General features: G+C 41.3%; 1 protein-coding gene across 1 annotated transcript in view; it reads left to right on the top strand.

The window, feature by feature from the left end:
- LOC135541162 (neurexophilin-2-like) overlaps positions 1–23938 on the top strand; it is a 92491-nt gene that overhangs the window by 24440 nt on the left and 44113 nt on the right. The gene's annotated exons all lie outside the window — the stretch shown is intronic.

Below are 23938 nucleotides of genomic sequence, written 5' to 3'. Positions count from 1 at the left end.
CCGCGACCACACTTCACGGACAAACTGAAATGGTCCACCCACACAGGTGCAGCGTGATGAAGAAGGTGCGCCTGGTTGGGTTGTGTACAGCGCCTCTTCAACCAACAGGAAGCTGAAGAAAATATGGCTTGTCACCTAAAATCCTCTCAGTGCAAACTTCTACAGATGCGTGTTCTGTCACTCATTGGGACACTTGAGAGCATCCTGTCAGGCTGGTACGGCAACTCTTGTCGGTCTGTCACAACCATGATCACTTTCTGAAGGGCTGCCCCAAAAACTACCTGCCCTCCAGGACACCTACAGCATCTGATGTCACAGGAAGCCAAAAAGATCATCAAGGACAACAACCACCCGAGCCACTGCCTGTTCACCCCGCTATTATCCAGAAGGCTTGTCACCTAAAATCCTCACAAACTTCTACAGAGATCAGTACAGGTGCATCAAAGCTGGGACCGAGAGACTGAAAAACAGCTTCTATCTCAAGGCCATCAGACTGTTAAACAGCCATCACTTACATAGAGAGGCTGCTGCAACACACAGCCTCAAATCACTGGCACTTTAATACATGAATTTAATAATGGTATCGCTAGTCACTTTATATAATGGCACTTTAATAATGTTTACATATCCTACATTACTCATCTCATATGTACAGTATTTATACCATCTATTTCATATTGCCTATGCCACACGGCCATCGCGCATCCATAATGTACATATTCTTATTCTATCCCCTCACATTGTGTATAAGGTAGTCATTGTGAATTTGTTAGATTACTTGTTAGATATTATTGCACTGTCAGAACTAGAAGCACAAGCATTTCGCTACACTTGCATTAACATCTGCTAACTAAGTGTATGTGACCAATAACATTTGATTTGATATGAAGAGAAACGATAGACAAAACATATTGGTGCTCATGGGCCATTGAACCTTACACAACAAGGAAATTGCAACTTTAACATTTTGAGTTGGTTTGGAAGAAATCAGTGGCCCTAGTTGCAAAAGTTACAAAGCAATCACTATTTTTCTTCCCCTGCCTGCTATTCGGTGGTGAGGTTTTGTGTGTGGTTAGAGATTTAAAACATCTGTCTGAAAGGGTTTATTTTCCAAGCTTAAACAAATAAACTTTGGTTGAATACATTGTCCAACGCCATGCTGTCAATCCAGCATGACTTCTGCTGCATTCAAAAAATGTCAACTGGGAACTTGGAACTCGGAAATCTCCCACTTCCAACTTCAGTGATCCAAGTGTTCAAGACAACTGAGAATTTTGAAAAGAAACGAAAAAGTTCCGACTATGAAAAATACGCTTTGAACGGTCATCCAACTCAGAATTCCAAAGGTCGCAGCGTGACTCGGGCCTCTTTCTAGAACTCCGACTGAAGATCACTGACGTCATGATTGACCATTCAACCCAGTGTTCAAGGCCCAAGCAGTCAAACGACTCTCCATCAAGGTTGAGGCGCTGTGAGACTACGTTCCGCACGGTAGCAGCAGCGAGTGGCTGGAACAACGAGCGCTTGTGTGCTGAAAGGCCTTTCAAAGTAGAGGTTAGAACGTCTACTTTGTGCATGACACAAGTCATTTTTCCAACAATTGTTTACAGACAGATTATTTCACTTATCATTCATTCACTGTCCCAGGCTCCAGGGAATTCCAGTGGGTCAGAAGTGTACATACACTAACTTAACTGTGCCTTTAAACAGTTTGGAAAATGTCCAGAAAATGATGTCATGGCTTTAGAAGCTTCTGTTAGGCTAATTGACAACATTTGAGTCAATTGGATGTGCACCTTTGGATGTATTTCAAGGCCTACCTTCCAAACTCAGTGCCTCTTTGCTTGACATCAAGGTGAAAATCATAAGAAATCAGCCAATAGCTCAGAAAAGTCTGGTTCATCCTTGGGGGAGCAATTTCCAAATGCCTGAAGGTACCACATTCATCTGTACAAACAATAGTACGCACCCCTTATGGCCACAGCCTATAAACACCATAGGACCACATCAGCCTGTCATACTGCTCAGGAAGGAGACGCCAAGCGCTTAAACTGTCTCCTAGAGATGAACGATCTTTTTGTGTGAATATTTGTGTTCTAAGGGCAAATCACTCCCAGAACAACAGCAAAGAACCTTGTGAAGATGCTGTAGGAAACAGGTACAAAAATATCTATATCCACTGTAAAACAATTCCTATATCGAACAAAGGTAACCTGAAACACCGCTCAGCAAGGAAGAAGCCACTGCTCCAAAACCGCCATAAAAAAAGACAGACTATGGTTTGCAACTGCACATGGGGACAAAGATCGTAACTTTTTGGAGAAATGTCCTGTGGTCTGATGAAACAAAAATAGAAGACTTTGGCCATAATGACCATCGTTATGTTTGGAGGAAGAAGGATTGCAAGCCGATGAACATCATCCCAACTGTGGCTCCGATCTCGTGGCAAGTTGAGGATACGGGGGTGGCAGCATCATGTTGTGGGGTGAGGACTGGTCTTTGTTGCAGGAGGGACTGGTTCATCCAGCGTAAGTTCTGGTGGCACAAAATAGATGGCAACATGAGGTAGGAAAATTATGTGGATATATTGAAGCAACATCTCAAGACATCAGTTAAAGCTTGGCAATACTACTAATGTCCATCCAAATCCGGGATTGTGACAAGCCTCAAGCTCATTAGCATGCTTCGCCTCAAGGTTTTGGAAGGCCTTCTGCCAAAATTCTGCCAAATCTTCAAATCCGGATCCAAAATACAGAGAGGATGAATCAAGAGTTTGCCACCCTCCGATGTATGACAACAACCCGCCACATGGTCCTTTTCTTTGGGCCGATAACAACACCTTGTGCGCACTGGTATGTCCCCGCAGCATTTTCAACCAAGGCAGAAGCTTTTCAGAACCATAGAAATTGACCCGTCTTAATCATTTCTGTAAGAGTAATGCGCCCGGCCAAAGTCTAGCATAGCATTTTATTGTGGAGCTTGTAGCTGTCCCAAAAATACATCGGTCCCTTCAAGGTTGCCAAAAGTTAACCCAGTTTCTTACCCAATAAATAAAAATCATTTCATGTGTCTTTGAAGAGCTCCCCTTGTGAGACAGACCTCCGCCTCAATGATTGGAGGCCACTCCCACCGGATACTGGATTCATGACCAATCTGGTGGACTGGGAGGAGCGTTGGGTTCCTGAAAGACATCCTGGACCCTGACCTCATTCGTCAGTTCAGGGTCCTCCACCCTGAAGTGGTAAATCATTCCTAGGGGGGGATTCTCTTTTGGCTATTGTTCCAGTTGTGACATAGATGTCCCCATTGTGCTTTTTGTCCCTGTGTTTTTCCCTTGAAATGGTTTCACCTAACTTGTTTCCCCTGAGTGTAAACCCTTTGTTTCCCTCAGGATTGTGTTTGTATGTTGGCATGCCCTAAATGTCGTCGATTCCGGGTAACGTTCCGTGGTAAACATGTTTTGGTGAAACTTTAGATCTTTTTGTGTTTTTCCTTCCACCTTTTGTTTGGAATTTTTTCTTCATTAAATAATCTTTAAGTACTGCTGTGTCTGCCTCATCTTCTAAGGTGTTTTTTCACATTCCTTCTTTGGATTTGCCATTTTTTATACACAAATATTAACGTCTTCATCTCTTCATTGACATGCAGTTCTTGGAAGATTCCCCTGTTGCCTGCTATTTGGTGGTGAGGGTGTGGTTAAATTTAAAACTCTGTCTGAGGTGATTTTCCAAGCTTAAACAAATAAACTTTGGTTGAATAGGCCATGCCAATCCAGCATGACTTCTGCACATTCAAAAAACTGTGGTCTCTTTCCAACTTCAATCTTCTGAAAAGAAACGTTCCGACTATGATCTTTGAACGGTCATCCAACTCAAATTCCAACTCGGGCCTCTTTCTAGAACTGACTGCAGATCACTGACTTGATTCAAAGTGGAAACGACTTTGTGCATGAAAAGTCATTTTTCCTCAATTGTTTACAGACTTATTTCACTTATCATTCATTCACAATTCCAGCAGAAGTGTATACACTAAGGAGTGCTTTTAAACAGTGGAAAAATCCAGAAAATGATGTCATGGCTTTAGAAAAGGCTAATTGACATTTCCTGGATGCACAAGTATTTCATCCTTCAAACTTTTGACATCAAGGGAAAATCATAAGAAATCAAAAAAGTCTGGTTCATCCTTGGGAGCAATTTCCAAATGCCTGAAGGTACCACATTCATTGTATTTACTGAAGTATAAACACCATAGGACCACACAGCCGTCATACTGCTCAGTTTTCCTAGAGATGAACGTACTTTTGTGTGAACAGAACAACAGCAAAGAACCTATGATAGATGCTGAGGAAACATACAAAAATATTATATCCACTGAAAACAAAATATCTTGTTTAAAGCAAGGAAGAAGCCACTGCTCCAAAACCCAAAAAAAAGACAGACTATGAAATGCGCCAAGATCATGATGAAACAAAAATAGAAGACTTTGGCCATAATGACCATCGTTATGTTTGGAGGAAGAAGGCTTGCAGAACATCATCCCAACTGTGAAGTGTTATGTTGTGGGGGTGCTTTGTTGCAAGGGACTGAGATTTAAAGCTTGGTCAGAAATGTTTCTTCCAAATGGACAATGACTTCAAGCATATTTCCAAAGCTGTGGCAAAATGGCTTAAGGACAACAAAGTCAAGGTATTGGAGTGGCCATCACAAAGCCCGGACCTCAATTCTATAGAAAATTTGTGAGCAGACCTGAAAAAGCATGTGCGAACAAGGAGGCCTACAAACCTGACTCAGTTACACCAGCTCTGTCAGGAGGAATGGGCCAAAATACACCCAACTTATTGTGGGAAGCTTGTGAAAGGCAACCCAAAACGTTTGACCCAAGTTAAACATTTTAAAGGCTATGCAAACAAATACTAATTGAGTGTATGTAATCTTCTGATCCACTGGGAATGTGATGAAATAAATAAGAGCTGAAGTAAATCATTCTCTCTACTATTATTCTGACATTTCACATTCTTAAAATAAAGTGGTGATCCTAACTGACCTAAAACAGGGAATTTTTACTAGGATTAAATGTCAGGAATTGTGAAAAACTGAGTTTAAATGTACTTAGCTAAGGTGTATGTTATCTTCTGTCTTCAACTGTATGTCTTCCATTCTGCTGCATAAAGGAAGTAATATGCCATGGAGATATTTATACTGTTGCTAAGAAATTAATACTAAGTGTATGTTGTGTAGTAAGCTGTGAGTAGCCCATGTGTTTCACCCTAAAAATGTGGTCATCTTTCTTAATTTATCTGAGGTAACATCTTTCTGAATTTCTTTTGGTGTCCATTTTGAAAGTGTTGAACAAAGGCCTGCCTCGTTGCAGCTTATTTGCTTGCACTTGCTTATACTTAGAGCTAAGTGTTAATGATATAAGAACAAGCATTATGGATTTACTGAACGTAAACGTAATAATATTTGTTTAAAAGTCAAAACTCATGTCGGCATTCGTTATTGTTGAAGGAGAATGCGGTTTTTTCACATTTTGTTTTTTTACAGCCTTATTCTAAAATGTATGATAATGAATTTTCCCCTAATCAATCTACACAATATACCAAAATGACAATGTGAAAACAGGTTTATAGAAATGTTTGCAATAGTATTAAAAATAAAAAAACAGAAATGCCTTATTTACAGAAGTATTCAGACCCAGTATTTATGACACTTGAAATTGAGCTCAGCCGCATCCTGTTTCCATTGATCATCCTTGAGATGTTTCTACCAGTTGATTGGAGTCTACTTGTGGTACATTCAATAGATTGGACATGATTTGGAAAGACACACACCTGTCTATATAAGGTCCCACAGTTGACTGTACATGTCAGAGCAAAAACCAAGCCATGAGGTTCGAATGAACTACAATCAAATCCATTTTTATTAGTCACATGCGCCGAATACAACAGGTCTTACAGTGAAATGCTTACTTAACCAACAAAAATCTCCTAAACAACAAAGCAGTTTAAAAACAAATACGAATGAGAATAAGAAATAAAAGAAACAAGTCATTAAAGAGCAGCAGTAAAACTACAATAGCGAGACTATATAAAGGAGGTAACATTGTCAATGTGCAGGGGCACCAGTTAAGGTAGAGTTATTAAAGTGACTATGCATAGATTATAACAACAGAGAGTAGCAGCGGTGTAAAATTGTCCAGCTCTGAGACAGGATTGTATCGAGGCACAGATCTGGGGAAGGATACCAACAAATGTCTTTAGAATTGAAGGTCCCCAAGAACACAGTTCCCTCCATCATTCTTAACCTGTTGAAACTCCCCATCCCGGATCCGGGATCGTGACTAAAGCCTCAGGCTCATTAGCATAACTTTCTGAAAATCGCAAATAAAATGAAAATAATGTGTCTGCTCTCAAGCTTAGCCTTTTCTTAACAACACTGTCATCTCAGATTTTCAAAATATGCTTTTGAACCATAGAAATTGACTAATTTGTGTAAGAGTGCTAAGCTAGCTTAGCATTTTGAGTAGCATTTAGCACGCAACATTTTCACAAAAACCAGATAACCAAATAAATAAAATCATTTACCTTTGAAGAACTTCGGATGTTTTCATGCGCAGTTTTTCCTGAAAGCGTCTGTGTGTAGGAGAAATTTCCGTTTTGCATCGCATTTGGCTACGTTGAAAATTCAGTCACCTACAACGTCAAACTATTAACTCCATAATATCGACGTGGCAAACGTTGTTTGGAATCAATCCTCAAGGTTTTTTTCACATATCTCTTCATTGATATATCGTTCGACTTGCATTCTTCTCTAAATTCCATGGAAAAATACATTGCAGCTGACTTTTGCTCAAATTTCAAGGACACCGACACCTGGTAAATGTGGTCTCTTATGGTCAATCTTCCAATGATATGCCTACAAATACGTCCATAGACACCTTGGGGAAACGACAGAAAGGGCAGACACTCCTTTTTCACAGCCATATAAGAAAACAGAGCAAAAATCCTGCTCATCTGGGTTTTGCCTGAAGCTAACGATATCTTGGTAGTTCTGGAAATGTTTTCTTTATCAATTATATGCAAGGTCGAGCATCTTTTTGTGACAAAATATCTTGTTTAAAACACGTTTTCCCAAAAATCCATCATCAAGAGGTTAAATGGAAGAAGTTTGGAACCACACCTGACACACCTGTAGGGAGATGACCAAGAACACGATGGTCACTCTGACAGAGCTCCTTCTAGAAGGACAACCATCTCTGCAGCACTCCACCAATCAGGCCTTTATGGTAGAGTGGCCAGACAGAAGCCACTCCCCAGTAAAAGGCACGTGACAGCCAGCTTGGAGTTTGCCAAAAGGCACCTAAAGGACTCTCAGACAATGAGAAACAAGATTCCCTGGTCTGATGAAACCAAGATGGAACTCTTTGCCCTGAATGCCAAGCATCAGGTCTGGAGGAAACCTGGCACCATCCCTATGGTGAAGCATGGTGGTGGCAGCATCATGCTGTGGTTTTTCAGTGGCAGGGACTGGGAGACTAGTCAAGATGCAAAGATGAACTGAGCAAGTACAGAGAGATCCTTGATGAAACCCTACTCCAGTGGCTCTCAGGACCTCAGACTGGGGCCAAGGTTTACCTTCAACCCTAAGTGGACCCAAAGCACACAGCTAAGACAACACAGGAGTGGCTTCTGTACAAGTCTCTGAATGTCCTTTTTTATATATTTTTTTATTGAAACTTTTTTTAACTACAGGTGTGCCAGGTGTGTCCTTGAGTGGCCCAACTAGTGCCTGGGCTTAAACCCAATCAAACATATCTGGAGAGACCTGAAAATAGCTGTGACGCTCCCCATCCAACCTCACAAAGCTTGAGATGATCTGCATAAAAGAATGGGAGTAACACCCCAAATACAGGTGTGCTAAGCTTGTAGCATCATACTCAAGAAGACTCGAGGCTGTAATTGATGCCAAAGGTGCTGAGTAAAGGATCTGAAACCTGTTTTTGCTTAATCGTTATAGGGTATTATGTGTAGATTGATGAGAGAAAACAACATTTTAATCAATTTTAGAATAAGGCTCTAATGTAACAAAATGTGGAAAATGTCATGGGGTCTGAATAGTTTCTGAATGCATATATCACAGGAGGCTGCTGAAGGGAGAATCACTCATCATAATGTCTGGAACGGAGAAAATGGAATGGCATTGAACACCTGGAAACCATGTGTTTGATGCATTTGATACCGTTCCACTGATTCCACTCCAGTCATTACCATGAGCTGTTCTTCCCAACTAAGGTGCCACCAACCTCGAGTGACATTTATACTTCGGACTCCGACATTGCTCATCCTAATATTTATATATATCTTAATTCCATTCTTTTGCTTTTTAGATGTGTGTGTATTGTTGTGTATCGTCAGATATTACTGCACTGTTGGAGCTAGGAACACAAGCAATTCTGTCACGCCCTGACCTTAGAGAGACTTTTTATTCTCTATTTGGTTAGGTCAGGGTGTGACTAGGGTAGGCAATCTATGTTGTATTTTCTATGTTGGCCTGGTATGGTTCCCAATCAGAGGCAGCTGTCTATCGTTGTCTCTGATTGGGGATCATACTTAGGCAGCCTTTTCCCCACCTTAGTTTGTGGGATCTTGATTTTGTATAGTTGCTGTGTAGCCTGCAGTTCGTTTTGTATTTTGTTGTTTTTTGGTGTTCATTTGAATAAAAGTAAGATGGTCGCCTACCACGCTGCACCTTGGTCTCCTCATTCCGACGACGAGCGTAACAGTTTCGCTACACCCACAAAACATCTGCTAAATGTGTATGCAACCAATAACAAACAAACAACTAACTAACACCCTTGTCTTTCGGGAACTAATACTTCTTTCACATAGGATTCACGGTATGTTGCCTGTAAAAAAGGCAATGTGTTTTAGAACCCAATTCATATAGTCCCATTTTTACCATATTCTTGCCGGGATAAGCCTTTTTTTACCTCCAGTGCACATGCCAGCAAGTTTAGGAGTGAGACAAGTTGGCACTATGCATTCGGGCAAGTAGCATTCTCCTAGTATCCCCCAAACCCAGATTCGTCCGTCGGACTGCCAAATGGTGAAGTGTGATTCATCACTCAAGAGAAGGCGTTTCCACTGCTTTATAGAGTCCAATGGCGGCAAGCTTTACACCACTGCAGCCTATGCTGACCATTGTGCATGGTGATCTTAGGCTTGTGTGCAGCTGCTCAGCCATGTAAACCCATTTCATGAAGCTCCCAATGAACAGTTATTGTGCTGAAGTTTCTTCCAGAGGCAGTTTGGAACTCGGTAAGGAGTGTTGCAACCGAGGAGATACGACTTTTACGCACTACATGTTTCAGCACTTGCCAGTCCCGTTCAGTAAGCTTGTGTGGCCTACCACTTCACGGCTGATCCGTTGTTGCTCCTAGACGTTTCCACTTCACAATAACAGCACTTACAGTTGACCGGGACAGCTCTAGCAGAGCAGAAGTTTTACATGCTGGCATGCTGAGGTGCCTAGGAACCATCAAAAGCAAATACCTAGTGTGAGCCAATGCCGCCTCAGCATTATGTCTACGTGCGTACTAAGCCGTATGCAGAACTTTACTGCAATCATGACTAGGTCGGTTGGTGGAAATTAAAGTACAGGCTTTGATGCTGGCAATACCTTTTAGATATAAAGAAATGTCTGCAAAAAGTGGGCGGCAAGCTAAAGCGGAAAAAAGCTTGGATGGAGTTTAACACTCACATTTGACTTTTTACTCCTAGCACTGACTTTGAAGTTAACTACTTTCTTGAGGACAAATGCACTTACTATGACTGAAATGGTGTATGTGGTTGTCTCACCTAGCTATCTTAAGATAAACACACAAACTGTAAAGTCACTCTGGATAAGAGCGTCTGCTAAAGGACTGAAATGTAAATGTATAACCATATAGACTTAGCAGCGGGCAGGCAGTCAGTCAGCGGTATATTATAAGCCTATAGCTTTGGAACCAGGGGAACAGTTATGGTGACCTGCTAATTAGCTAAAGTACAGAGCACTGTAAATAGAGATTGGAGACCACAAAAAAAAGGTGTAAACAATGAGGCCTGGCCACGGGGGATTGCTATGGAGTTTTCCAATATAGCACCATTGTGTAGCCAATGAATATGTTTATGTAGGCTCTATACTGTTTCCATATAGCTATTGTCAGCACACTGAGGACTTGTGAAATGCAAATTTAACAACCTCTGCCATCAAGACAATTCTTTATGAGGTGAAAGTGTAACGAATCTCTTCGTCGTCTGAGGAGGAGTAGGAAATATCGGACCAATATGCAGCGTGGTAAGTGTTCGTCATATTTATTACACTGAACACAGGAAACAAACGAACAAGCGAATAAAGAAAAACTGAAACAGTCCCGAATGGTGAAAAACACTGAAACGGAAATAACCACCCACAAACAAGAGTGGGAAAATAGGCTACCTAAGTATGGTTCTCAATCAGAGACAATGATTGACAGCTGCCTCTGATTGGGAACCATACCAGGCCAAACACATAGAAATATAGACACAAGAACAAAACATAGAATGCCCACCCCAACTCACGCCCTGACAAACCCAAAATAGAAGACTCTGGAAGCGCTGAACAGGTGGGAAACTCTGGAAGCGCTGGACAGGAGGGAGACTCTGGAAGCCCTGGACAGGAGGGAGCACCTGGAGGGAGGAGATGGAGAGACAACCTGGTGCATGGGGATAGGCCTGGTGCGTGGAGGAGGCACCGGATGGACTGGACCGTGGAGGCACACTGGAGGTCTCGAGCACCGAGCCTGCACAACCCGTCCTGGCTGGATACTCCCCGTAGCCCGGCAAGTGCGGTGGGGTGGAACAGACCGCACTGGGCTGTGCTGGCGAACCGGGGACACCATGCGTAGGGCTGGTGCCATATAACCCGGGCCGAGGACACACACTGAAGACCAGATGCGCTGAGCCGGCTTCATTCCTCCTGGCTCGATGCCCACTCTAGCACGGCTGATAGGAGGAGCTGTGATGTAGCGCACCGGGCTATGCCTGCGCACTGGGGACACCGTGCGCCTCAAGGCATAACACGGTGCCTGCCCGGTCCACCTCTCGCCACGGTAAGCACGGAGAGTTGGCTCAGGTCTCCTACCTGACTTAGCCATACTCCCCATGTGCTCCCCCCAAATACATTTTTGGGACTGCCTCTCGTCCCTGTTGCGCTGCCGTGCTAACTCCTCATAACGCCGCCGCTCGGCTTTAGCTGCCTCCAGCTCCCAGGGTCCCTTACCTTCCAAAATCTCCTCCCATGTCCAGGAGTCCAGAACCCTCTGCTCCTGGTTATCACGCTGCTTGGGCCGGTGGTGGTGGGTGGTTCTGTAACAGATGTCGTCTTCCTATTCTGAAGAGGAGTAGGAAATATCGGACCAATATGCAGCGTGGTAAGTGTTCGTCATATTTATTACACTGAACACAGGAAACAAACGAACAAGCGAATAAAGAAAAACCGAAACAGTCCCGAATGGTGAAAAACACTGAAACGGAAAATAACCACCCACAAACAAGAGTGGGAAAATAGGCTACCTAAGTATGGTTTTCAATCAGAGACAACGATTGACAGCTGCCTCTGATTGGGAACCATGCCAGGCCAAACACATAGAAATATAAACACAAGAACAAAACATAGAATGCCCACCCCAACTCATGCCCTGACCAACCTAAAATAGAAACATACAAAAGGAACGAAGGTCAAGACGTGACAGAAAGGTGTTACCCATTTACATTACATTTAAGTCATTTAGCAGACGCTCTTATCCAGAGCGACTTACAAATTGGTGAATTCACCTTCTGACATCAGTGGAACAGCCACTTTACAATAGTGCATCTAAATCATTTAAGGGGGGTGAGAAGGATTGCTTTATCCTATCCTAGGTATTCCTTGAAGAGGTGGGGTTTCAGGTGTCTCCGGAAGGTGGTGATTGACTCCGCTGTCCTGGCGTCGTGAGGGAGTTTGTTCCACCATTGGGGGCCAGAGCAGCGAACAGTTTTGACTGGGCTGAGCGGGAACTGTACTTCCTCAGTGGTAGGGAGGCGAGCAGGCCAGAGGTGGATGAACGCAGTGCCCTTGTTTGGGTGTAGGGCCTGATCAGAGCCTGGAGGTACTGCGGTGCCGTTCCCCTCACAGCTCCGTAGGCAAGCACCATGGTCTTGTAGCGGATGCGAGCTTCAACTGGAAGCCAGTGGAGAGAGCGGAGGAGCGGGGTGACGTGAGAGAACTTGGGAAGGTTGAACACCAGACGGGCTGCGGCGTTCTGGATGAGTTGTAGGGGTTTAATGGCACAGGCAGGGAGCCCAGCCAACAGCGAGTTGCAGTAATCCAGACGGGAGATGACAAGTGCCTGGATTAGAACCTGCGCCGCTTCCTGTGTGAGGCAGGGGCGTACTCTGCGGATGTTGTAGAGCATGAACCTACAGGAACGGGCCACCGCCTTGATGTTAGTGTTAGTTACCCTTTTACTGCAGTGGGCAAAATCAGGGTCACACAGAGTGTTTCTTTGTAGTCTTCAATAGATCTACTTTGAAACAAAAGTATATACCTCACACACATGGTTATGGGCTTAAAAAAAAGTTTTGAGTTTTGCATTCCAATATTACACATCATATACCTATATCATATCACAGCAGACTGAAATATAGCAAAATCTTTTGACATAGAAACACGCAGTTCGACAGTTTTTTTTAAATAATGTTTTTTCATTGTGAAATTATGAAAAATATGAATAACATTCCACCAATGAGGCCACTAGAGGGCGTTGTTATGTAAATGCACAAGAAAATGAACCAGTTGACTGGACTTGGCCCCAAGTCAGAGCAGGTCCGCCAGAGCCAGGCCCAGTGAGACATGGGTGCCTGCCCACGTAGATGGAAACAGAAAGGTCTGAGCCTTTTTGGTAAAAAAACAGGGTAAATTCTCAGAGGAAATGCTTCATTAATGTGTGTTTTACCTATAGCTCATGTTTGTGAAGTGCGTGTGTGTATGTGTGTGTTGACACACACATGAGAGAGAGACAGGGGAGAATGAGAGAGAGACAGGGGAGATAATGAGTGCTCATGATCTTAAAAAGCACCATTGAGTGAAGAAGGGAGGTGCGATAGAGGGGTTAAAATAAGAAAATACAAACTCTAAACAGCATCTCAAAATTAAAAACATTCCAAAATGAAATAAAGATGAGTGTCTGTTTTGAGCCGCCCGTCTTAATCTAAAAGTCAAGTAGATTAAATATATATACAGTGAGGAGCTCCACAGAATGCTAAGCCTGGTCTATGCCTTCTCCCTGCAACACGGACTCTGCTCTTCGATTGTTCAATATCACAGAACATAGTATGGGATCAAAGCCATGCTGCTCTCCTGTGCTCCCTCCCTCTCTCTCTGTCCAAGGAGAAGGGAAGTCCCTTCTCTTCTCCTCCACCCCCTCACCTCTCTCTCTCTCTCTCTCTCTCTCTCTCTCTCTCTCTCTCTCTCTCTCTCTCATAGGAGGAGAAAGGGGAGCAGATCTCCCATATTTAATACAATTCTGTGTTATTTCCTACTCAACCCTATAATGCTTTTATTATTGCAGATTTGCTTAGTGCCCAAGTATTGATCAAGAGCCAGATCCCCAACTGGGTTCAAAGTACAGGAAGAGAGAGGAATAGAGGCAGTGGGTGTTTCTGAATATGCACACTACCGTGCTCTGATTTTGCAAATTGAAGCATGCATCAGTCGGATTGAGGCCAAATCAAATGCTTCAATCAAAGTATGCGAAATGGAGCATGGACGGCACTTCGCGGATGCATACTCCTTTTTTACACATTTTGAAGCATGTATTGATGCAAGTTTCAACGGAATGTATGCACAGAAAAACGATGCAACATTTCTTGAAATCAATGGCAGCCATTATTTGGGCTGAAGCAAGAGATAATAACCTCAAACTTCGGAATGAGATATTGCCCATTCACGTCTCATATGTTGCCTGACCATAATATTTTATCTTGATACGTTAATAAATTCAATTTATGTTTATTTTGCCACGATTACCTGCCTACAATACCCACGGTAGTGTGCGTAGATCGCAACCCCATAGTAAGACAATAATAAGTTTACCTAGCTAGCTAGCCACAAAGAATTGGTAGCTAGCTTGTCATGAAGAATTTACAAATAGTAATCTACCTTTCATTACAATAGTTTTAGGTTGTTTTTGTCTGTTAAACTAGCTGGCTAGCTAGATTATTGTCATTCACATATAGCTAGCTGATAATTATGAAGTTAAGAGTTTGTTCATGTAGTCATCTTGTGTCGCCTGTGTTGCCATTAGCCTGGCAGCAGATTGAGTGAACAGGCAGTAATGTTACAGGGCATAGCTAGTTGCTGGTATTGCTGCGGAGGTGACTGTGAGGCATGCACATCTCTCTTCTCTCAATATCTTACTTCAAAAAGTAATATCTGACAGAGGGGATGGCATCCAGTGTTATATTGGCATGTTTTCCCAGGGTTGACAGAAGGCTGTGTAGTAGCCCGTGTAGCCATGGATCACGATGAGTGATAGCTTAGCTAGCCAGCTAATTGGGCAGCTTGCTAAATAACCATGGATCGTGACGAGGGATAACCTATAGCTACTGCTCGTAGATAAGTAGTGTCATTATCTATGCCAATGTTAACGTTATGTTAAAGTATGTTGCAAACTAATACATATTATGTAAACACGTCTCTTGCTGAAGATAGCTAGTACCTAGTACCTAGTACTTTCGTTAAACACATTTCTTCGTAGCTACATAATACAAAAAACAAACAGATTAACAGTCTCAATTGCTTTACTGACAATAATGCAATATTAAACAACACTCAGTTTGTGTTGTCTGAAGGCAAGGAGAGAGAGACATAAAGAGAGAGAGAGAGGGAGAGAGAGAGAGAGGGAGAGAGAGAGAGAGAGAGAGAGAGTTGGAGGGTATATCTTGACATGCTGTAGAGAGGGCAATGGTTATCTGAGAAGCCAGAGAAAGAAATTGTATTCCAATGCGTTATTGACCAGAGGAGCTCTCTCCAGTTTCACATATGTAATGGGAAGATCCAAGGAGACAAACCCTCACTGCCATAATGTCCACCACCTACACCAAACTACTTTCTGTAGTTAAGTGTTTAGACATCTATTGGGGTGTCCATCCATATGTGTATTTGAAGACATTTATAGCCAGGTTTGTTCTAGCTCTTCATCAAATTGTGTTTTCACACTGTTTTTCATTTACCTTCCTTGCAAATAGTCATTCTCAGTGGAAATAAAATAAATAACACTGAATATTGAAAAGCATAATCAGAAAAACAATGTTTCACCAACTTTCAGGTGTTTATCATCACCCTCAAGATGGTGGAAGCTTGGTTGCATATTTTGAAACATTTTCTTTTACAGAAACAGATGTCTGTCTGTCTGTGTGCGTGAATGTGTCAGGGCCTCAGAAGAACCCGGTTCCTATTCTTGTCCCCTGTGGCTGAAAACAGTCACACACACACACACGCACGGATGCATGTGCAGTAGAGTAACTATGCTAGCTAACGACTGTTCCTGAAGGTCACCAATCCCTGGAGAGGTGTATTGTGGGAAAGGTGTCTCCGCCACGTGAGGGATGCCAGAGTGGATGGGATTTTCTTCTTTGATTTTGTTGTCCCCAAATTCATCACCGCTCCCTCTTTGTATATGATTTTTGCACTCTCGCTCTTCCTCTGTCTTTTTCTCTTTCTGTCTCTCTCTCTCTCTCATACACATTTTCCTTCTTTCCTCTCTCTCTTACCTGTAACTGAGAACGGGGGTCTCCAACAACAACCGTATACTCTACAAGACACTCCTCCATCATTTTGTACCACTAAGTACCGGAAGTATGCAGGTTTAGAATAAGACGGGGAGAGTCAGAGATTCAGAGAGAGAGAGAGAGAGAGACAGAGAATCAGAGACATAGATGCAGAGAGAGAGTGAGAGAGAGACAGAGAGAGAGAGAGAGAGGGAGAGAGATAGAGAGATAGAGAGAGACAGAGAGATAGAGATAGAGAGAGAGGGAGCGTGTGTCTCAGCCTCTCCAGTCTTTGTTTGCCTTGGATCATTAACTAGTGATATAATTAGCAGGAAGGCCTGGCGGCCACAGTAGGAATATAGGCAGGGGGTGTCAGGGTGAAGTGTGCGTGTGTTTGTGTGAGTATATTTGTGTGAGTATGTTTGTGTCTTCATCTATACGTCCGTGCGCGTGTGTGTGTGTGTGTCAAAGTGAAGAGTGTGTGTCCTCCTGTCCTGTGACACTGACCTGGCCCTGCCTGGCTCACAGTCTCACAGCTTGTTAGAAATTACAGATAGATATACTCCCTCCTCCCCTCCTCCCTCCAATCCCTCCTCCCTCCAATCCCTCCATCCCTCCATCCCCCACTAGGCTCCCATCTGCTCTACACCAATACTGGCACCAGTCCACATTCTAAATGGGGTGGTGGGTATAAGCGCTGTGTGTGTGGGATGTGTATGTCCACATTTTTACATTTGAAATATCTACCTGTTGTTCCTATCTACGTCTTGGATTATGTTACTTATGTTACACAAAATGAAATATATTTGAACTACACTGTAAAACTCCTCCTGCTGTTTTTACTGTAACTTACATGCATCCAGTTGCCTGTAAGTTACCGTAAAATAACAGTACAATGCATTACTTGGGGTTGGGGTTTGTATTTTACAGTATTTTACCGAGATTGCATGGGATTGGTTCCAGCAGGTTGGCTGCTAGCTAATGTGTTTATATATGCAGCATTTCAATGAATGCCAGTTTGGTCTCAAAGACTAGACGTAACATAGTAAAGTAAATCCGGGACACTCAAATTAGTATGATATGTTACGTATGGTTTTGTAAAAAAAAAAACACCATAGGGTACATTTTTATTTTATTAGGCAAGTCAGTTAAGAACAAATTCTTGTTTTCAATGATGGCCTAGGAACAGTGTGTTAACTGCCTGTTCAGGGGAAGAATAACAGATAACAGATACCTTGTCAGCTCGGGATTTGAACTTGCAACCTTCTGGTTACAAGTCCAAGGCTCTAACCACTAGGCTACCCTGCCATCCCAAGGCAAAACGAAAGGAGGGTGGTTGGTCAGGGGGTATAACGTGGTCCAACTCATCACATACAATTTGAGCTAATTAGCAACTTTGCAACTACTTGCTATTTTTTTTAGCTAAGGTAGGGTTAGGGTATGAATACTTTCTGAAGGCACTGTATTTTTCTTTAGATGATTTAATTAACCTTCATCATGTTATTTCAAGTTATCCCTTTTGAGCACACTAACACATTGTTGGCCCTTTGACACGTACGATCACATATTTGTTAGTTGAGTGGTCCCTGCAGCGTGCCATCGCAAATATGTGATTAGAACAGTAGAAACATATGACGCAACAAACACCTCTAAACAGGATTGTTGTGTCACGCCCTGACCTCTGAGAGCCGTTTTATTTCTCTATTTGGTTAGGTCAGGGTGTGATGTGGGGTGGGCATTCTATGTTTTGTTTTCTATGTTTCTTTATTTCTATGTTTTGGCCGGGTATCGTTCTCAATCAGGGACAACTGTCTATCGTTGTCTTTTTCTTATTCCCTCCTTTCAGTGTGGGTAGTTAACTTTGTTAGTGGCACTTTGCCCTGTAAGCTTCGTTTGTTGTTTTGTTGGCGACATTTAAAAATAAAATGAAATGTATGCTCACAACGCTGCACTTTGGTCCACTTCTTACGACGCCCGTGACATGTTGCCTGAAAACCATCGAAACAATGTTTGGTACTAATTGGATATAAAGATCTTCACAAGTTTATTTCTAAATTTCACCATTTATTGTAAAAGATAAATGCGAACTTCGTCATCCAAACATCAAACGGAACACATTCACAGCCAAACTTATTCCATAAACCAGTCTAAATAACAGGTTGAGCTGACAAAAAAACAAAACATAACTAAGCAACCTAAAAGCTAGACTTGTTTACAATGTACCACATTTCTGGTGAGCACAAGGGAGAAATGTAATATTGTTTAGAAAAGAGATGCATGTCAGCTAAGCTAACAGCAGGTAAATTCTTGATGATGGCACACATGTTTGTTTATGTTTGACAAGCGAAAACCTAATCGCAGAATGCCATTCACTATAAGAGGCAAATAAACAAAAGCTGTGTTCGAATACTCGTACTATCTTCACTAACCGTACTATTTGTGATGTAAATCGAGTATGTAGTATGCTTATTGGTCATACTATGGATATAGTTAGTATACCAAAAGTTCCCGGATGCCATACTACATTCACCAAAATCCGAAGTATGCAAGCCCTATTTCCGTGCTTTTAGGGCCCATAATGCAACTCTTCCGAAAATGGGCGTGGCTTCAACGTTTTCAGATTTGAAGAATCTTTTGGAAAATGTTGGAAAATATGCAGCCGAAGTCTGACGACAACGGATACAAATTAATTGCTTTAACTAATTATGTTTAGTAATGTAATAAAGTAATGACTTTTCAAATAAGTTACGTTATACATTATGTTGGCTGACAATTTGTTAGCTATTCTATCCTTACTAGCCCACCTATAATTTAGCCCAAACAACTACCTCTTTCCCTACTGTATTTATTTTATTTATTTATTTTGCTCCTTTGCACCCCATTATTTTTTTTCTACTTTGCACATTCTTCCACTGCAAATCTACCATTCCAGTGTTTTACTTGCTATATTGTATTTACTTTGACACCATGGCCTTTTTTTGCCTTTACCCCCCTTATCTCACCTCATTTGCTCAAATCGTATATAGACTTGTTTCTACTGTATTATTGACTGTATGTTTGTTTTACACCATGTGTAACTCTGTGTCGTTGTATGTGTCGAACTGCTTTGCTTTATCTTGGCCAGGTCGCAATTGTAAATGAGAACTTGTTCTCAACTTGCCTACCTGGTTAAATAAAGGTGAAAAAATAGAAAAAAATAAACGCATAGCATATCATTACAGCAGAATGTTAGCTAGCTACCTAATGTTAGTTGGCTACTAATACATAGGACTTGCCATTATAATAACTATATTTTTATTCATTTATCCGTAATTTTACCAGGTAAATTGACTGAGAACACGTTCTCATTCAGAGCAATGACCTGGGGAATAGTTACAGGGGAGAGGAGGGGGGTGAATGAGCCAATTTTAAACTGGGGATTATCAGGTGACCATGATGGTATGAGGGCCAGATTGAGAATTTAGCCAGGACACCGGGGTTGACACCAGGTAAACACCCCTACTCTTACGACAAGTGCCATTGGACCTTTAATGACCTATTCTTAGCTTAGCTAAGCGGTATAGTCATTGTGCATTCTCAATGGATATTAGGGGGGTTTCTGGGGGGTATAATTACATTTGTGGGGGGGGGGTTTCAAGTCCATATGTCGTAGAAATGGGGGAAGGTACCATGGGGGGATATGATGCAGGAAATATTACTATGATGGGGGTTTTATCAATAAATGGAGGGGCAAACACAGAATAAGTTAATACGCTAAATAACAATAAAACCCCCTGAAAGGGGGGTCTAAACTGGCAACCCCGAAGTTACAATCTGAGGATGCGTTCAAAACAACTTGGAACTGGAAACACGGAAATCTCAGACTTCCAACCTAAATGCGTTCATGACAACTGGGAACTCTGAAAAAACGAGCTCCGACTTGTAAAAAGTTTTTTGAACGGTAATCCAACTCGGAATTCCAACTCGGGAACTTGGGCCTCTAATTATAAATTGACAAGTTTAAACATAAACTATAGATAATTAGCAGGCAGCGTGACTTGGTTTGAGGGCAGTGTGGGTTAACTCTCCTGCTGCGTAACAATCACATTTTGGATCAGTGAGTGCATTCTGATATCACTCACATAAAAAAAACTAGTGCTAGTCTCTCACCTATCTACACACAAAAGCCCATAATGACAAATTGAAAACATATTTTTAGAAATGTTTAGACATTTATTGAAAATTAAATACAGCAATACAGTCAGATGTTTACATACACCTTAGCCAAATACATTTAAACTCAGTTTTTCACAATTCCTGACATTTAATCCTAGTAAAAATTCCCTGTTTTAGGTCAGTTGGGATCACCACTTTATTTTAAGAATGTGAAATGTCAGAATAATAGTAGAGAGAATGATTTATTTCAGCTTTTATTACTTTCATCGCGTTCCCAGTTGGTCAGAAGTTTACATACACTCAATTAGTATTTGGTAGCATTGCCTTTAAATTGTTTAACTTGGGTCAAAGTCGGCCTAACCGACTTGCCAAAACTATAGTTTGTCAACAAGACATTTGTGGAGTGGTTGAAAAAATTGTTTTAATGACTGCAACCTCAGTGTATGTAAACTTCCGACTTCAACTGTATCTTATTTCATACCCTTTAGTCAATACTTTGTGGAAACACCTTTGGCAGCGATTACAGCTGTGAGTCTTTCTGGTTAAGTCTCTAAGAGCTCTCCACACCTGGATTGTGCAACATTTGCCAATATTTTTTATTTATTCTTCAAGCTCTGTTAAATTGGTTGTTGATCATTGCTCGACTACCATTTTCAAGTCTTGGTTTAGGTCAATACTATATCCCGGTCACTCAGGAATATTCACTTTCTTCTTGGTAATCAACTCCAGTGTAGATTTGGCCTTGTGTTTTAGGTTATTGTCCTGCTGAATGGTGAATTCATCTTCCAATGTCTGGTGGAAGCAGACTGAACCAGGTTTTCATCTAGGATTTTGCCTGCACTTAGCTCCTTTCAGTTTATTTTTTCCTGAAAAACTCCTCAGTCCTTCATTGATTACAAGCATACCCATAACATGATGCAGCCACCACTGTGCTTGAAAATATGGAGAGTGGTAATAAGTAATGTGTTGTGTTGGATTTGCCCCAAATATAACACTTTGTATTCAGGACATGAAGTTAATTTCTTTGCCACATTTTTTTGCACTATTACAGGGTTCCTTCTTTTCACTCTGTCAAATAGGTTAGTATTGTGGAGAAACTACAATGTTGTTGATCCATCCTCAGTTTTCTCCTATCACAGCTATTAAACTCTGTAAGTGTTTTAAAGTCATCCTTTGGCTTCATGGTGAAATCCCTGAGCGGTGTACTTCCTCTCCGGCAGTTAGGAAGGACGCCTGTATCTTTGTAGTGACTGGGTGTATTGATACACCATCCAAAGTGTAATTAATAACTTCACTATACTCAAAAGGATATTAAATGTCTGCTTTTTTATTTTTACCGATCCACCCATAGGTGCCCTTCTTTGCGAGGCATTGGAAAACCTCCCTGGTCTTTGTGGTTTAATCTGTGTTGGGTACAGAGATTAAGTAGTCCTTAAATAAACATGTTAAACATTATTATTGCACACAGAGTGACTCTATGCAACTAATTATGTAACTTGTTAAGCAATTTATTTTCTCCTCAACATATTTGTACTTGCCAATGTGGTTGAATACTTGTTGACTCAAGACATTTCAGCATTTAAACATTAAATCAATTTAGAGTTGTTAAATGGGAGTGAAGTGTGTTGAGAAGCACCATAATTTGTAAGAAAATAAAATATTATGCATACCAACATATTAGCAAAGAATTAAAAGTGATCAATGTGCTTGTGTCAGGCGAAAATTAAATAAAATGTTTTACCATTGCAACATTTGATGTACAGTCACGTTCATTGGTGGTTGTCTGAAGCTTGCACAAATGACGATGCCTCATTGCGATTGGTTATTCCCCATCATTGGCAAACAATGTCAATGAGTATTTTTTTTTAAATTTTACCTTTATTTAACCAGGCAAGTCAGTTAAGAACAAATTCGTATTTGACAGCCTGGGAACAGTGGGTTAACTGCCTGTTCAAGGGCAGAATGGCAGATTTGTACCTTGTCAGCTCAGGGGTTTGAACTCACAACCTTCCAGTTACTAGTCCAACTCTCTAACCACTAGGCTACCCTGCTGCTCAATGGGCACATTTCATCACAATGGTCAGTACATTTACATTTGACATAAGCTTCAGAGAAATTTGAAAACATTTTGATGTCACAAATATATACTTTTTACAGATATTTATAAAACATGTAGTAATTTGTTACATTGGACTGTGTAAAACCTAGCAGTACTACTTATTTCACTGAGTGTGAGGTGGATGTATAGCATTTTGCACAAAAAAACATGAAAATGAACCCATCAAGTGATAGATTTTAAACAAATACATGTCTGTCATTGAACAATGCCATGATTTGATAGTGAAAAAAATAACCAATATCTTTCATATTTTCTTTAAACAATAAAAGCTCATTTATCAACAATTCTGAAAATGGATATATAGCATTTTGAAATAAAATGCTTCAAATGTACAAATTTAACATAGAAATCCTTGAATGAGATGGCCAGTATCTAGGTATTCCACAAATTGTAGCATTTTCCATCAATGGGGAAAATCTTTCAAAGTCTTTAAATTATTATGTATTGTTATTATTACATTTATTTTAACAGGGACAATGTACAGTACAACAAAACAGTCTCAGTATCATGTATCATGACGGAGAGTACAGTTCTCAAATTATAAATTAGAAACACAGGGCAGGCAAAGGGCAGGTCGAGGGCAGGCAGAGGTTCGTGATCAGGTCAGATCCAGGCAGGTACAGGACGGTAGCCAGGCTCGGGGTCAGGGCTGGCAGAGGTTTGTAATCAGGTCAGAATCAGGCAGGTACAGGACGGCAGGCAGGCTCAGGGTCAGGGCAGGCAGAATGGTCAGAACCAGGTAAAACTAGGAATCAGAACTAGAGAAACAGGATGGTGGGAAATAACGCATGTAAGACCTGACAATACAAGACGAACTGGCAACAGACAAACAGAGAACACAGATTTAAATACACAGGGGATAATGGGAAGATGAACCACAGCTGGAGGGGGGTGGAGACAAGAAAAAATACAGGTAAAACAGATCAAGGTGTGACATGACACTCAGTGCACTTGAGAACAGATGTGTCAGACCAGATTTAGCCAACAGCTAATCTGTCTGCAGTACCGGGAAAGGTGAACATATAAACAAGAAAACATCTGACATTAAAAAAACTAGGTGAATCTAGGTGAATATACATATCATTGTTGGCCTATTGTTCCCAATCAGAGGCAGCTGTTTATCGTTGTCTCTGATTGGGTATCATATTTAGGCAGCTATTTCCCCATTGTGCTTTGTGGGATGTTGTCTAGGTTTAGTTGCCTGTGAGCACTACTTTGAGCTTCACGTTTAGTTTTTTCGCTTTATTGTTTTTCTTTGAGTTTCTTTTCCTAATAAAGAGGATGGAAACATACCACGCATCTTGGTCCACTCCTCATAACGATCGTTAACACAGATACGTTTCCACACAGGAGTAAAGACGTTGTACATAATAATCATCGGACACATTGCTATTGGAAATATAAGTTGTAAAAACAGTTAAAAAAAACATCAACAAAACCAAACAGCAAAAAAAGGTTAATAAAGGTTACAACTCTGCTGTTCTTTTAAGCACTGTTTCAGTTTTTGTGTAAACGCACTGACAATAGCTACACATTCTATGTTTTTCTGGAAGTTGGTTGCAGTGGTGAACAGCTTTTACAGAAAATGCTGATTGGGCAAAAGCTGTTCTACACACTGTAATTCTACTGTTGCCATTCACTATGTGACCCTATAGATAGTAGTCACTTGACTAAACATTTAAAAAACAGCTTTACATTTCAACATTTACAAAAACTTTCAAAACTCAAAGTTGAAATCCAAGTGAAACTGGGTGAAACTGCCACGTTCGTTTGTGATATAACAACAACAAAGAAGTTACTGCAAACAACAAACATACATATTGTTCTCTCTGACA

The sequence above is a fragment of the Oncorhynchus masou genome, chromosome 6 (assembly GCF_036934945.1).
Source record: "Oncorhynchus masou masou isolate Uvic2021 chromosome 6, UVic_Omas_1.1, whole genome shotgun sequence".
Lineage (NCBI taxonomy): Eukaryota > Metazoa > Chordata > Actinopteri > Salmoniformes > Salmonidae > Oncorhynchus > Oncorhynchus masou.
This window is presented reverse-complemented; position numbering and strand designations above follow the sequence as displayed.